General features: G+C 44.5%; 1 pseudogene; it reads left to right on the forward strand.

Annotated features, from left to right (window-relative positions):
- The window catches only part of LOC114688135, a 48,021-nt pseudogene extending 37,631 nt beyond the window's left edge, over positions 1-10,390 (forward strand).
- The last annotated feature ends 7,292 nt before the right edge of the window (positions 10,391-17,682 follow it).

Genomic DNA, 17,682 nt, shown 5'->3' on the forward strand with positions numbered 1-17,682 from the left:
TGGTCAATTTCAATACCTGGAGCTCTACTCCATTGTTCAATGGTCTTAGCCTCATCTTTCCACCAGGTCCTCCATTGTAATTGGGGACCAGCCTCTAAAACTGCTGTAACCAAATCTCTTGAGGGATAATTCTATTACAAGTTGACCACAAATTTAACATCTGCTTCACAAAAGATGACTGGATACCATATGAAACTATTGCTTCTTTGAATCTCTCCTCAAATCTAACATTTGCACAGGAGTCGAGTCAGCTCTTACACAGCCTTAAGGATAGATATCATTTGGCAGTTCCTGTAAGGTTACTGGATAGATTAATGTTGGCTGTTTGAAAGACTTAGGCTGTTTCTCTGTAACCTTATAATGCAATGCTGAGATTGGTTCTCCTTTTAGGGTCTGAATATTTCTATGATCTGTTTTAACAGGCTTTCTAAAACTTTTATCTTGGCATTCATATTAACCTACTTTTTTAATGATAAAGCAGAAATGATCAAACAAATAATATTTATAATTAACATTACATAAATCCCATCAACATTAATTATCCTCTCATTTAATTGTTCCATTTTCAGACTGTCTATCATTGTATTATCAAACAGAGACCAAATACATTGTAAAAATGTTTCCCCTTTTTTAATGTGGGAAAAAAACTTTCTTTTAACTAATTCCTCCCTTTAAGAAATCCCAAGTGACTCACGAAATCTTCTTACAATGATGATTCAGATGATGGTGTGACAGGAGCCTGAGGAGTGGTCCTAGAGAAAGCCAAAACCCACTGGGAGAGGAAAGAAGTAAAAGAGTCAGCCATCTGCATAGGGAAAATAAGAAAAGTAGCTAACTCCTGCCGTTTTGAGAGCCCAAAAACCTATGATGTTTGCTGCAGAAGGACTACAACAAAAACTTAGCCAGCAGGATAGGGACTCTTGTGTAGATGTGGTGGAGATTCTGACCACATATAGCTCCAGACTGAGTGAATTCATACCCCAAAAGATGGATGCCAGATGTAACTCAAATCTTAAAATGGTCTTATAATAAAAAACCCAGAGCCTGATATTGGCGTGAAATCTGAAAGATCAAAGAATCAGAGCAAGCCACAGCCACCACCTCTGACCTCACCAACTCCTCAACTGGAAAGAGCTCTAGCCAAAGGGGCTTTAGCTGGAAGAGCTTCCTTAGCCGAAAAGCCTTCAGCTGAAAGGGGTGTCCTCAGCCAAAAGCACCTCCAGCTGAAAAGCCTCTAGGAACCTCTATTCCCTTGTCTCCTCACACCTTATATACCTTTCTCCACCTAGCTATCACTTCCTGGGATTAAAGGCATGTGTGCTTCCTAGTACTGGGATTAAAGGTGTATCCAAACACTGCCTGGCTCTGTTTTCTCTTCTGAACTGAGTCAATGTCATGTAGTCCAAGGAGACTTTGAACTCACAGAGATCTAGACAGATCTCTGCCTCCCAAGTGCTAGTATTAAGGTGCATGCCACCACTGTCTGGCCTCTGTGTTTAATCTGATGGCTTGTTCTGTTCTTTGAGCTTCAGGCAAATTTGTTAGGGTACACAGTATATCACCACAAGGATCAGCTGCCAACTTCCTTCTGGACATCAGTGAGACTGGCGTTAATACATGACAGTCAATATCAAGCCCCATCTGGACATGACAAGCCCTGTCTGCTGAGGAAGCTGCCCCAAAACCACATTGGCATTTCTTTCATCCTCTGAGAGGTGGGTGAACATCTAGTCAACATCAAGAAGAGTGGCAACCACATTACTGGAATCCCATATCCATTTTCATGATCCAGTCTGAAACTGACAATTTGTGCTTGCACCCAAGTCTATGTGACCAAGGCCGGTCAGAAGGCCAGACTTTAGAAATATCTGACTTTATTGTGGACACAAGAGATGCAAGTTATGGTGGCATATTCTTGGTGGTAGAATGATCCAGCGATGTGGACATCCAGATAGACTACCTGAAGGACATTGTCCACAAGGTATCCTACCTCCCCACTGTGCCTGGGGTCTACATCATTTCTAACAAATTTGTGGATGAACATGTGCCTAGAAGTCCATTCACTGTGAAGATCAGTGGTGAGGGAAGAGTCAAAGAGAGCATCACTTGGACCAGCCAGGCTCTATCTATGGCCATAGTTGGCAGTATCTGTGATGTGAACTTGCAGATTCCAGAAAACAGCAGTGACATATCTGCCCATGTCACCAGCCCCTTGGTCCATGTCACCCAAGGTGTCTGTGGGGAAGAACTCTCACTGTGTCCAATTTGTGTCCCAGGAGATGGGCATTCACACAATCAGTGTAAAATACCATAGCCAGAATGTAACGTGAAACCCCTTCCAGTTCACATGGGCCCTTTGGTGAAGGAGGTGCTCATAAGATCCAGGCAGGAGGCCCTGGCCTGGAGAGGGGAGAAATAGGCATCCCAGTTGAGTTCAGCATCAGGACCTGAGAAGCAGATGCTGAAGGCCTCTCCATTGTTGTTGAGGGCCTAGAAAGGCAGAGATTACATTTGATGACCATAAAAATGGGTCATGTGGTATTTATTATATTATCCAAGAGCCTGGTAACTATGAGGTGTCTATAAAGTTTAACCATGAGGCCATCTCTGATAGACCCTACCTGATGCTCATCATCACATCTAGATGGCACTCAATGCCTCACTGTTATGAGCCATTAGAATCAGGATTGACATTTAACCAGTCAGCATCCTTTGCTATAAGGCTGAATGATGCAAAAAGAAAGCTTGATGCAAAGGTGCATAAACCCTCAGGAGCAGTGGAGGAATGCCATGTGTCTGAACTAGTGCGAGACATATGGTTGGGATCCCTTTCAAAGCGCATGTTGGGGGGCCTGGCCAAACAGGGAAGGAATCTTGCTCTAGTGTCAGCCTAAGGTGCTGGGCTTGAGGAGGGTACTGCAGGTATCCAATCAGAGTTCTTCATCAAAACCACTCAAGCAGGCCCAGGGATATTATCTGTTGCCATTGAAGAACCACCAAGGTCAACGTGGATTGCCAAGGAATCCCAGAAGAGTACAAAGTTGAGTACACTCCCGTTGTCCCTGGAAACTACCTGACTGGTGTCAAAGATGATGGGCCCACCCACATCATGGGTAGTCCATTCAAGGCCAAGTTGACAGGCCAGTGTCTTGTCAGCCCAGGCTCAGTCAACAAGACCTCATCCATCTTGGTGGAGCCAGTGGGCAGGTCTTCAACAGAAACTGGCTATAGCATCATGCCCAAGTCATTCTCAGATACCAGTAAGGTGACCTCCAAGGGGCAGGGCACTCAATGGCCTTCATGAACCATAAGAGTTCTTTCCTAGTGGACTGCAGCAAAGCAGGAGTCCAATATGCTGTTAGTCAAGTAATGATCTAAGCCTTAGACAATCAGATTTAAGTCTTATGTTGCAACATGGGAGGTAATATTTCAAGACAATAGTCTGGAATATGGTCCTCCAAACAAAACAGCTACCATGATCAGATTATCTGTGCCCACTTGCAAGAGATCAACAGGAGAAGCCTGTGGACTGCTGACATTTCCTCAGAAGAGGGATTGAGGATGGTCATTAGACTCTCACTTGAGATTCCAGCCACTCTGTGAAGACATCTGCATGCAGTTCTGCCTTGATTACATAACTCATTGCATGTACATAACTTGATTTCACTGGGTCTATCATGATGGCATATCCTTAGGGTCTTGGGAGGTTCTAGAACACCTGTCTTGTAATATCCACACCCACCCCAACCTGTGCCATTGGGATGATTGGTTACAACAGCCTTCTCTGGCTTATTACAGCTGCATAGGATGCATCTTGGCATCAAAGTTCTTGGCCATGTAGTTTTGGAAGCCAGGAGAATACTTATACTGTTCACAAGCATTCAGATGGTGTTCAGATGCCCACGTCACTTGATGTTGTTCAGACCTTCATGTTGTGATAGAGAAGCCATGGAGAGGCAGAATGTGGTCAACAGATTCACAAAGCCATCCTCATCGACAGCCCAGGACTACCAGAGCTGTAGCTGGAAGTTTTCATATGTCCCCCTTGGCCTGCGGTCAGGACAAATCTCTCACCCACAGTCCCACAGCCTTTTATAAAATAATTGCTAGAAGTTTATATTAATTATAACTGTTTGGCCATCAGCTCAGGCTTATTCTTGACTAGCTCCTATACTTAAATTAACCCACAATTCTTAACTATATGCAGCCACATGTCTTGGTACCTTTTCTCAGTTCTGCCTTGTCATCTTGCTTCCTCTGTGTCTGGCTGGAGACTCCTGACTTAACCCTTCTTTTTCCCAGAATTTTCCTCATCTGCTTGCCCCACCTATATTTCCTCTCTGGCTACTGGCCAATCAGCATCGTATTTATCGATCAATCAGCAACACACATTCACAACATATAGAATGGCATTCCACAGCACAGAGCTGGTAGGAAGGGGGCAGTCTCTGTCATAGTCTACTGCCTCTAACAGCTCTCAGGCCTCACTGGAGATCTTTGTGCCACCCATAGCTGAAAACTCAAAAGTCTTAGGGGTCACTGGCATGCAGCAGTACTTGGTGGTTCCTAGTCTGTTAATTGCAATAATGTAAAGTATGAGAACCTCCAGCTTTGATCAGGGGACTTTTAACTCCCTGTTATTAGTGACACACAATGTAAATCATTCCAGTGGAGGTGAAGTGCAGTGCTAGTACTGAAACCTCATTAGTCCCTCGGTGCTTCCTTCCCACTCAGTGTGAAAACAGAGGGCGCCCAGAACAGCAGCTTTAGCCTTGACCATCTCTGACACATTAACAAACTAACCATCAGAAATCCTTGACTCTGGGTCTGCTCTTTAGGAACTTAGAGAAGCAAGATAGGCCCATTGCTGACCAGAAGCTCCCAGTTCCTGAGCTCCACTCCTGGAAGAGCCAGCCTGAGCCCCACATCCTCCAAGAAACACCCATCCCCTGCCCAGAACTCACTGCCTTCCCCATGACCACTTATTTCCCAGTGTCTGACACTGAGGCTGAAGGCCAGCTTCTTTCTACTTCTCTCTGGTCTCTTTATGCTCTCCATTCTCTCTCCAAAGCATCCTGCACAGTCTTGCAAACATGTTTATGGATTAATGGTAAAGGCACTGAACAAATGCCCCACTGGCATTTGGTGTTGTCACAACACTGGTGACATCATAGGAGATTCCAGGGCTCTCCAAGATACAATAAAATGTTTCAGAAAGAGACTGCTGATGCTATATTGTATAGTCCTTGACTCCCTGCTAACTAGCTCACCCCAAACTGACCTTAATACAAGGTATGAAAAGGCCAGACAAATATCTAGCCTAGATACATAAGTCAAAAACTAGGCCTCACTAGACCTCACTTCTGCTTCTCAAAAACAAAAAGCCATTAATCACTGAAGCTCCAGATAACAGGGACAAGGGGAACAGCAAGTACACAGGCTTAGACAAATAACCAAATAAGGACAAAGCCTGAAAACATCCAGGCTTGTCCAAGGATAAAAGATCATAACCCTGACCAGAGTCCAGCTAACTTTTAGTCAATAGACATTAATAACAATAATTGCCACCTGCACAAACCAATTATACCTAAGACAAAGTAACATCTTTAGGCACTCCCCAAAATTAGGCTTAAAAGGACCCCATCACCCCTTGCCGAGGTCACTGCCATTCTGACTTTTGGCTGGTCAGAGGGCCCCAGTATACTAGTAATATAAATGGTCTTGCCAATTGCATACATGAATGGTGGCCCTTTGTGGTACTTCTGCAGGACCCAGACAGGTGCCCTTTCAAGTAGACTCTCCAGGGTCAACCCTTGAGTATCTCCTCCTCCCAAAGCCAGAGAACTAACTCTGTGCTCCATTAGAAACATTTTATCTGTGGGGAGTTAACGGTTCATTTTCAAAACAGTGCCCAGGATTTACCTTTTTTCTTCTTAAGACCCATACTCTATAGGATGAGAAATAAAAGATCCTGAAAAAGTAGGTCAGGATGATGCAGTTGAGGAAAGATGCATCTCCTGAATTGAACAAGCCCCTGGGGAAGATCAGTGAACTCTTACAGTTGTGAGTCCGTCAAACCAAAGAGAAATCACATATGTAAAGATAAAAATTTTCCTGTAGAGCTTCAACAGAGCTCATGTCAGCCATAAAGCTGTTGATGACAATGTGAGGAGCTGTTGACAGGTTTTCCTGGAGCCACCTGAGCTGAGGTGAGTCCTCAGATGTCAAAGCAAACACTCCCAGAAAGCTTATGAAGGTCCAAATCTGCAATCAGGAGACTAAAGAAATGAACAGTGGCAAGTAAGAGACCAACCTGGGCTGTGTAGAGGCACCAGGAAGAAAAAGAACACACACACACACACACACACACACACACACACACACACACACACACACCAGTGCTCTGTCAATCAAGAGGAGAACATGATGTAGTTCTCTGCTGTGGTGTTTCAAACATCAACAAAAGCCAAATTCCCTAGTCTGAACCACTGGTGACAATTTCCATGCTATTTTAAAGGTGGCCTTGCTATTTCTGGGTACAGTATCTATTAGAACGTGAAAAGGACAGGCAAAGGGCAGTCATCAGGAGAGGCTCGGGGTTCATGCAACATAAAGTTTTATTTAAGCCACACCTCACCTTTTTACTTATCCTGAGAGGCCCTGTAAAGAGGAGCTGGCCCATGATCAGCCTGGAGTACATGTTCTCCAGATCTCTGGATTTTTCTTTTCTCCAATGTGTTTTCCTTGGAACCTAGGCCTGAGGAATGCTGCTTGGTGATCTGTTTGTTTTCAGATATTGAAGCCCTAACCCAGTAAAAGGTGTGACAACTTTATTTCTGAATATCATCTCGTAGAGTGCAGCAAGTTGAGGCTACACTGGAATGGAGGAGCAAAGCATTTGCCTCAACTGTTATGAAAAGTGTCTTTATTGTGAGTGTTACAGCTCTGGAGGGAACGGTATCCTGACTTACAGGGAATTCAGGCTGTACCTGAAGCTGGGGTACAGGGGTGGAGGATGGTCTCCGTGCAGTGTGTGTCAATCCTGGTCCTCTCCTAGAGAGAGCCATTACAGCTGAGCTCTGCTCAGTTCCCTTATGGGAACTTCCTGGCAGAGCTCTATGTTTCTCCTTCTGCTCCAGCCCCAGTTGTTACTTCTGCTTCACTCTGCTAAAGGGAAAATCCCTGCAGAAATGTAGCAATCTCCTCTTGCTCCAGGGGAAAAAAAAATATTACTTTTTTTTTTTCTACTCAGCCTCCTTAAGGGAACATCCACTGAAGAAGATTTTCACCCCAAACTCTTTTAAGAAATAGATTTATTGGTGGCGCATGCATTTAATCTCAGCACTTGGGAGGCAGAGGCAGGCAGATCTTTGTGAGTTTGAGGCCAGCCTTGTCTACAGAGTGAGATCCAGGAAAGGCACAAAGCTACACAGAGGAACCTTGGCTGGAAAAAACAAAACAGAAAAAAAAAGAAAAGAAAAAAGAAAAAAAGAGAGAAAGAAGGAAGGAAGGAAGAAAGGAAGGAAGGAAGGAAGGAAGGAAGGAAGGAAGGAAGGAAGGAAGGAAGGAAGGAAGGAAGGAAGACTTATTTGGGAAGGAGGCATCCAGGAGAGTGGCTGCCTCTGCCTGTGCAGGAAAGGACAGCTCACAACTGAACAGGCAGAGGGGCTTATATAGGGCTTCTTAGGGGCGGAGTTTCTTCAGGGAGAAGATTTTCTGCTCAAGCATTGATTAGTTTTCCTGTCCAGGGATTGGTTGGTTTAGTTGGTGAGGAGCAGAGTTGGCTATGATTTCAGGGCCATACTGTGTGTCTTTTACTAGGCATTTTCACCTTGTGCCTCCGATTTTAGAGGCAGGGAGTATTTCTTTCACTGGTCTGGTTATAGGGCCAAATTGTGTTTCTTTTGCTCAGGTTTCAGGTTCAGGGTGTGTTTCTTGGGTTTTGGGTTCAGGGCTAAAGTATTTCATGACACATCACACTTTCATGAACCAAGTCCCAATCCCAGAAGATACAGTTATCCACCCCAGCCAAATATACACAGAAAACCCTCTTGTATCTTCCTGTCACGTATCCCACATACCCGAAGAATCTTAATGTTCTTCCAAACACCCTGAGGTCCAGCTGACAAGGCACGGCACCTCCCCTCACAACACTTCACCTCAGCCCACCCTTGGCACTTGGGTTGTGTTCAGAAAGGGGACTGACAGATGAGACTCTGCTCAGCTGGTGTCAACGTTCAGAGTTGAGACTCACCCCTCTGTGGATGTCAACTTTCATCTCTACAGGGTGGGGAGTGTCTCCCTGGTCAGCTGGTTCCTTCTCCCTCCTTTCACACGCTTCAGGTGACCCAGAGGACAGCCTCCTCACCCTACAGGATACAGCTTTGCTTCAGAGTTGTCAAGTCTGCCTCAGAAGCCAGGGGGATATCAGCAGAGTTCACACTCAGGTGATGTGAAGATTCCCAGGTTATCTGCCTGTCACACTAGAGCCTTGCTGTTGCTGGAGATGACATGCAGGGCCAGAACATGGTCACCAGACTAAGCAAACCATCCTGCTTGATATCACCCCTGGGCTGACAGGAAGGACCCCTGCTCTTTACCTGTCCACTGCCTCTTAAAGCCATTCAGAATGTGAGCTGAGTAAATGTGTTACCTCTGCTTGTACATTTGCTTAGCAAAGAAAACTCCTGTACCCACAACATAACTTCTCATCTCGTTGGCTGCAACAGATTCCTCTTCTAAGTGCCTACTCTTTTGTAAAAAGCAACTTGTGCCTTCCATTTGCTCAAAGTCTCCTCTCATTAGTTCATATCTCCAGAGATTTTATTAAACCATTGGAAAATGGGCTAATGCAGACATCATCTGTGTTTAACTTTATTGAGTGATGTGCCCTAGCAACTACAGCCATTTATGTTACCTGCACTTTTATTTTCTAAATAAAATACAAAACAAAGCAGATGTGAGCTTTCAGAGATCTGCATTGACATCAGTTATAAACATCCCAAAAGAATTGTCTGCCCGGTCCTTCTCTGTATTTAAAAGAGGAGTCTGATGTGTTCTGTGAACATTTACCATTAAGTCTGAGCAAATTCCTCCTGCATGAGGCTTGCAGCCCTCACCTCTGGCTGAACTTTGGACATCCTTCCAGGAACAGAATTTTCTCAGATAACAACTTAAATAAAAATATGCATATAAAACTAAATTATCACAATACTTAAAATAAAAATGTTAGCCTGGTATCAACACTGTTACATGAACATCAGCATGTTTCCACATAGATAGGAAGCATTAATATCTGAAAGTGTGCATGTGCACAATGTATCCATACTAATTCCTCTGGTGGTTAATGAATGAACTGCCCCCATTAGAAATGTAACATCTGCTGAATGCACAGTGCAAGGAACACTGAACTTGGGATATTCTGGCACTTGTCATTCAAAGTATAAAAGATGCAACTTTGGACACATTACTGGATACATTAGTAAAACATTCACTGTATGATTGCTCTTGCAGAGGACCCAGCTTCTATTCCACAAGGTAGCACCCTAACTCCAATTCCAGGTGATATTATGCCATCTTCTGGTCTTTTGGGATACTGCAAAAAATGTGCTGTACTGATGGACATGCAGGCAAAATAGCAACACATATAAAATAAAAATGAAGATTTTTAAATGTGTCGAGTATTATGTTTTTACTGACACCCTCACAACCTATTCTCATGCATGGGTTCATGTGTTATGTCTTTTCTGGTAATTTTCTTCTTGTTGTATTTTGAAACTTGGTCCCTCTCTGTATTCCTGACAGTACTGGAACTCATGTCTGTAAACCCGCTGTCCTCAAATTCACAGGTATCCAACTGACTCTGCCTCCAGGAGCTGCATGAAAAGAGGGTACCACCATGCCCCACCTTTGGGGGTAACTTTTTTGTTTTGTTTTGTCTTTTGAAACAGAATCTCACTAGGTAGCCCAGACTGTCTCGAAACTTGCTATGTAGGCTAGGCTGGCTTAGGACACAGAGATCCACCTGCCTGTGCATCTCAAGTGTTGGAATTAAAGGCATGTAGCAACACATCTGCCATAACTGCCCATGTATTTTTATTAGAAAGAAGAGAAGCTACATTCATAGGCAAAAGCTTCAGCACTATGGACTTAACCAGTTAATTCTTTTATTTTTCAGATGGACTGTGAGGTGGGTTCCAGCCCCAAGTCAGACTCTCAGTGCTACAGTGACGAATCCCTCATTGGCATGAGGAGTCAAGGAATTCCTGCTCATTCACCTCAGTTCAAATTTGATTTTCTGTCTTACAGGTTGGAAAAGAAGTATATCTTATACTCATCAGCTTTGATTGTGGTCAGCACCATTGGGCAGCTTGTGCAGAATGAGAAGTAGCTGTGCCCAGGAGAAGGTCATGTTTCTCACAGACAGCATGGATTCAGTGAGCATGGCAGCTGCTGGGCTCCTGCAGTGTCTCCATGCAGGAATGGCAGAGTCTCAACACACTCAATAGGAAGGGCAGGAACCCACACAAGCTGAGGAGCAAACGCTCAGGCTTGTTCACTGTGCTGTGAACACATGACTGTGCAACCATGCCAACCTTGTGTCTTTTAAGACTTCCAGACAGTATATTTAGGGCTTGTTCTGTCTAACTTCCTATGATATGTTCTTATTCCCTGGCTTCTGTTAAAACCTTCTTCCAAAATATCTTCATACTCCAAGGCTCCCAGCAGGTGTGCATCCCAGCAAGCAGCCCAACCAACTTCCAGATTGGCCCGTGGTGCCCTCCATGCTGGCTCACACTGAGATCTCTGGCTGGAAGTTACACTCCCATGCTTTGCTCCCAGCCTTCAGGCCCTTGGTCATCAAGGAATGTGGCCACTCAGCAGTGTCTGGACCACTAGACACCCACAGTTTTCCTGGTGTTCCATGCTAGACTTTGGCTGGGGTCCATTCAGTCCATGATGCATTCCTAGAGCCACCTATTTTTTTTTTTCCTTTTTTCTTTGCAGTGTTGGGAATGGAAACCAGGACCTTGTGCATGGTAGACAAGCCTACAGCCCCACACTGGAAGATTCCAGGCAAGGGCTCCACCCACTGGCCACTCTATAAGCCCTTTGCTAGAGGTGTCTGTCTGGTGTTTTGTGTGCACTGTACATTAGCTCCATGGTCATGGCTGGTTCCTAATGTTTGGGGGTTGGGGTACAAACTCTCATAAGCTTCTTCTTTTGGGATCCAGGATAAAAGGTTGGCTACCTTATCCCAGACAGTCATAGGTTGTGTTTGTTTCGTGCCTAGAACTTGGCTCCTAACAAGTGGGAATTGAGGGTGCATTCAACTCGTTTATTGATGGCTTTCTGCTGAAGCCCACATTATCGCAGAAGTAAATACACCTGCCAGAGCCTGGGGTGCCATGAGATACGGCATGGGGAGAGGTTCAGTGCAGGTGGTAATATCTGGACAGCAGGAAGCCATCCCCACACCTCTAGGGAGCAGAATGGGCAACCACCAGCCCTGCTTGGAGAAGCTTCCAGTAAAGGGGATTAGGAAGATGTGATGTCATGCATGCTGGGCTGTGGGTGGCCCTCAGTCACCATTGCCCTGGCCTCCAGAGCCCACAAGTTCTTTCTCTGAGGCCCTGACCCTGCAAGAACCTGAAGAAACTCCGGAGCTGGCATTGTGAACAGTGTGTGTCCTGCACGTGGAGGATGAGAGCTGGAAGGGGCTCAAGGTCTTGGAGGGCACTGGTGGCATGGACTGCCCCTTCTGCCTGGGCACACACAAGGTGGTGTTTATCCTCATCTCCAAGGATTACACGTCAGTGGCACCTTCTGTCAGGCCGAGCAGATCCACATCCATGAACATTTACTGGAGCCCTGAGTGCTTGATCTCCATACCTGTGACCCTCAAGCCCAGCACTTTGAGCCCTTGAACCCTGTACCCTGAAACCCTGAGCCAGTGAGCCCCTTATCATGAGCCCCACACTCTATCCCCAGAAGTTCACACCTTCAAAGCCCTAAAGAAGCATAGCTACACTTTATTTTTTTGAAAAGGCTATTACAACCCATAACTACCTTCCTATCATGTGTCCAAGGGCAGCCATGGCCTATGGGTGAGTGCCACTAAATCTGCTGCAAGAGAATACTCCTTAGCTTAATTTTCTGTTTGGTTGGTTTGAGGTTTTGTTATTTATTTATTTTAAAATTTATTTTGTTCTTGTCAATGTTGTGATATTTGCTAAGGTGGTATATACTGAATGACCTTTTTTATTCCCTATTAAGTTAAATGACTGTATTTTTATGAATGAAAAAGCATCTATCTGTACACTTAAGCCCATCTTTTTATTCATATATTGTGTCATACCTCTGTAACCCCAAAATGCACAAACAGAAGTATTTATGTAAGTTTCAGGGGGTTGGGCTCACTTGTGACTTCCCCATCAGCCAAGGCTACATAGTACAATAGTGTCTTGGGGGGATATGGCATTGCCTATTCCACAGATACCTACCTTATGATAGAATCCATATCCATACTGTATCTCTAACTTCATATACTTAGCTAATCCTAAAATACAGTATATTACACACAAATGTATATGACAAGATCAAGCAGACCAGCTAATCAAAAACATACCTATATTTTCTAATACCTCTCAGGAAATAAGAATGTTCTGTTCCTAGGTCTCTGGGATGTCCAGCCTCTGGTTACTGGCCCTCCAGGAAGTGTCAAGCATGGGCTCCCCTCACGGCATGGGTCTCACGTTTGACCACTTGCTTGGCCACTGCCACAAGTTCTGTGCCACCTTTTCCCCAGCACATCTTTCAGGCAGGACAAATGGTAGTTAAAAGTTTTGTGGCTGGGCTGGTGTGGTGACTAGGTCAGGCTCTGTATTCTCCCATTCCTAGGAGTCTTCTCTGGATAGAACCAAATACAACTGGCAAAAAAAAAAAAAAAAAATCATTGAAATGATTCCATGATATTCTGCTCTACTTGCTATACACGTAGACCTATTATAATCATCATCAGAGAGGCTTCATCCAGCAAATAATAGGAGCAGATGCAGAGACCAGGGAGTGTTGCAGAAGATGGGGAGGAAGGATTGTAGGAGACAGAGGGGTCAAGGACACCACAAGAACACAGTCCACAGAATCAACTAACCAGGGCTTGTAAGGCCTCACAGAGACTGGACTGGGAATCAGGGAGCTTGTACAGGTCTGACCTAGGTCCTCTGAATATATTTTTTGGATGTGTAACTTGGTGTTCTTGTGGGACTCCTAACAGTGGGAGCAGGGGTGTCTCTGACTCTTTTGTCTGCTTTTGGGATCTTTTTCCTCATACTGGGTTGCCTCATTTTATAGCCTTGCTATGGAGTCTGTGCTTAGGCTTATTGGAACTTGTTATGCCATGTTTGGTTGATATCAATGGGAACCCTGTTCTTTTCTGAAGGAAAAAAGAGGAGTGTAGTGGATCTGGGGGAGATGGGGCCAGGGGACTAGAGGAGGGAGGGAGTGAAACCTGGGTCTGTGCATGATGGTATACAGACCACACTCTGATGATTTCTGAATGGATAGAGACCTAAGGGAGCAGCAGTGACACTGTTATGACAACAGAGGGGAGACAATGTCTCTCCCCTCTCCCCTCCTGCTTGCTGAGGCACATTCCAGGACCACCTAGCACTTATCCATTCAGCTTGAATTGCTGTCAGCCATGAACAAGTCTGTCTTCCTCTGCCCTTAATTTGTTCATTCAGCTGACAATTACAGAAATGTCTCCAAAGTCTCCACAGGCAAGGAGGGATATCACTTAAGACAAAAATTCAAAAAGGAGAAGACACTAAGCATGGTAGTGTGGTGACATACCTCTGATCCCAGCAACAGGGATCAGGAGTCTGAGGCCAGCCTGAGCTACATGAGACCATATCTAAAACCATAATAAAAATGAACCTGTCTTCTTAATGGTGGGAGGGTTGCTAGAGCAATCTGTGGAAACATGGCCTGGCTCAGCCCTGTGTGCTCTCAGGACATGGCTTTCAGATGTAGGATGTAGGAGTTGGGAAGCTGAAAGCTTTTTCTGTTTAATAGACCAACCTAGATTTCCTACAGAGGGAGGCAGATCCTTCCCTCACCACCCAGCACAACCAAGGCCATGGAGACACTTGCTGGGCCAGGGGCCATAAAGGCCTTAACTATAAGGTGGTAGAAACTCTCCTAGCTTGAATACAAGCAGTCAGTCAGAAGGTTATTTGACTCTTTCTAGTGGGAACTTCATAGTACCCTGGCTCACTTGAGTCTTACTGATAAGTAGGTAGTCTTACTGACCAGTGTGCTGAAGCAGACTTATTATCCCAGAGAGCCTGGCCAGGGAATCTGGGCCAAGGCCCAGGTATCTGAATGTCAACAAGACTGAGAGTCACATACATAGTCTGGGGACATATCACTTTTGTGCTGAAGTAAGGTATATCTCATTGTCTAGGAAGCCCTACTTACTTGTAAGAACAAAATGGATGCAGACTAGATGAGAATCCCTCATTCCTTTGAAATGTAAATGAACTTTTCTACTTGGGAGCACTCCAGAGATTCAGTTTATAAATTCCCTTGGAAAAATCCTAGGAAGGTACCTTGAGGAGGGAAAAAGCTGGACTTGGGGTTTGGGGATTTGTGGCTTGAACAGGTGAGTCTTTACTTTCTGTCTTTGTTTCTGTCTCTGTCTCTGTCACCCCCCCCCCACCTCTGTGTATGCATGCGTTTTGGTTTAGTTTGGATTTTTTTTTTTCAGTTTTGAACACCGTACCAAGAGCCTTGAACATGATAGACAAGTGTTCTACCACAGAGCTGAATTAGCATCCTGCTTCTCCTTCACCACATTAATTGGCCTTGGCATGATTCAGTTTCCCCATGGTTCAGCAGACAAGCTGATAAAACACATATGTCAGAGAACTGAGAGTCATTGCCGGAAAACTGTTGAGACTGGACTAGCACTGATATTTGAGGTCCCCTGTGCTCCTCTCTGCTGGATGACAGTCTGAGTGAAATTCTTCCTGGAGGGAGAAGCTTCCTTCAAGAATAAAGGAGGCTCAGAGAGGCAGGGTACAGATCTCAATCCCTGAACCCAGAAATAATGACATGGGAGGACAGAGCCTTGTCCCCAAGCCACTTCATGGCTAGGGAGGAAAGAGGAATGCAGCTGCTGCCTTGCACCCCAGTGGTGGCTGCTCTGATAATTATCGGTGCTGTCCCAAACCCCCAACCTGCCACCACACTCTGGGTCATCAGAGAATGTTTGCGAACTTTACTAGGTTTGCTTCTGACTAACATGGACAAGCAGGTCATACTTTAGTGAAAGGATCATGATGAGGAGGTGCCAGGGCATTAAAAAGATGGAGAAGATAGAAGACAGAAAAGATGAAACCTTCTTTGTTAGGTCTTACACAAACTTATGCCAAGCAGGTTTATTAAGAACTACAGCATCATATAGACTATTGAACAGGGGGAAATGGCTAAGGTCTGCAGTGAGCTAAGTCAGACAATGTCAGCAAAGAGAACTTGGGCTACCTCAGACACAGCTGCCTAAGAACTGATAACCACAGTCCAGGGGGAGGAGTTAGTTTCCCATAAACCACAACCTTGAGTCCTTTGAGACACTGGCTCCAGCCCTACACCAGCCTTGCTGCGTCTACTTCTGGTAAAGACAGAAATAAAGTTCTACTTGTCCTTTCCTCAGGGCCTCTGGGTAGGTCTGGATCCCCACATCTAATGCTCCATTTTGTAGTGGCTTCCTTTCCTATACTCCTTCTAGGGTTTTTAGTTACTAGTTATTTTTATTGTCATTGTTGTGCTAGGGATCAAACTTAAGGTCTCTTATATACCAAGTCCATACTTCACCACTAAGCTGCTTGCCTTGTCCCACAAAGATGGCCTCAATGGCAAACAATTTTGTTCTTTCATTTATTCATATGTTCCTTGAGTAATTTCAAAAATCCATTGGTACATAACATGTACTGCATATCCCACATACCCATTCCCTTATTCCTTTCCATCATTCCTTTTGACCAGTTCATGTTTTGTTTTGTTCTTAACACACCTAAAGGGACAATGGGAGGGGGATAGAGCAGAGAATAAGACAGACAGTCCCACCCCAACACTTACTACCTGAACACAAGCTAAATGGAAAGATTTCAGTTCTGAGGCTGTAACTATTCCCACAAGAAACTGAAATCATCTGTGCAAACCTTCCTACATGCCGCCTGACTCTAGGCCGTGTTTCGCTCAGGGAGACCAGCAGAGAACCTGTCTCAGACTGACCACCAGTCTGATACCACTGTCATCATCGCCTCTGTTTCACACACAAGAAATCTGAGTCATGGAATCTAGATTAGACAACATTACCCAGAGGCACAGCCACATCTGATGGGAATGGCAAAGGTCAGAAAGCCAGCACAGCTGCTTGTCAAAGACCCAGCAAACTGAGCTGCACGATGGCTGCCATGCCAGTTCTGCTTGTGATCTCCACCTGTTGCCTACTTGGGGACTTTTAATATTTGTACAATTTGGGGATATTGGATTGAAGGAAATTTTCTTTTGAATCATTTGTAGCCAAACCTTAAAATGTCTTATTATAAAAACAAACCCGGAGCCAGGTATAGAGGTGAACGCTGAAAGATCAGAGAAACAGAACAAGCCACAGCTAACTTCAGCTTGCCAATTCCTCATCTAATCTTGTCTCCTCAAACTGGATGCCTCTTTGTCCTCATCCAAATGGATCTCAGCTGAACTGTTGCTAAAAGCCTAAAAGATTAACAAGGCTCTAGTTCCTGGTCCTCACGCCTTATATACCTTTCTGCTTCCTGCCATCACTTCCTGGAATTAAAGGCTTGTGTCACCATGCTTGGCTATTTCCAGTGTGGCTTTGAACTCACAGAGATCCAGATAGATCTCTGCTCTGGAATGCTAGGATTAAAGCATGTGCTACCACTGCCTAAACTTATGTTTAATGTAGTGGCTGCTCTGTTCTCTGACCCCCAGATGAGTTCACTGGGGTGCACAATATATCAACCACAATCATTTATGCCTTTTCCCATGATTACTGCTTCTAAGCTTCCCAGGAAAGTCTTGAACATATTGTCCCTCCCACTTTTAGGGAGATATCTTTATCTACTTGAAGGTCTTTTTTATACCTTGGAGGTTGTGACACATAAAGAAGCCAGAAATCTCTTTATGAGGCTATGAGATTTTTTGAAATATCTGTCCCTGTACTTAATCAGGAACAAGATAGTCAAAACAAAGTAAACTTTAAAAGGTCAACAAGAGTCAGTGGGCCAGAGGAGTTGGCCATAGATCAGATTACAAGCCTCTTCCTACTATACTTCAGGCAATTAAGTGGCATATACAGCAAAAAAGTTAGATTAGCTGAAGTTACCTCTGCCTGACATAGAAACTTATATTGATGGGCAAATAATGATGTAGAAAGATGATAAAAGAATGAGATGTCAGGACCTCCCTTTCTTAGAAAAGTTAGCTCATGCAGAGCCACTGTTCTATCATATGACCAAAGAATAAAAGAATTCCAGGATTAGATATATAAACAAAATTTATAAAGACATAAAATGTAAGCATTTTATTATGCAAAAATTTGAATAATAACTGCAGCAGCTTTGGTCTGAGGATTTTTCTCGGGCACTCTGGCCACTA

Source organism: Peromyscus leucopus, chromosome 6 (genome assembly GCF_004664715.2).
Source record: "Peromyscus leucopus breed LL Stock chromosome 6, UCI_PerLeu_2.1, whole genome shotgun sequence".
Lineage (NCBI taxonomy): Eukaryota > Metazoa > Chordata > Mammalia > Rodentia > Cricetidae > Peromyscus > Peromyscus leucopus.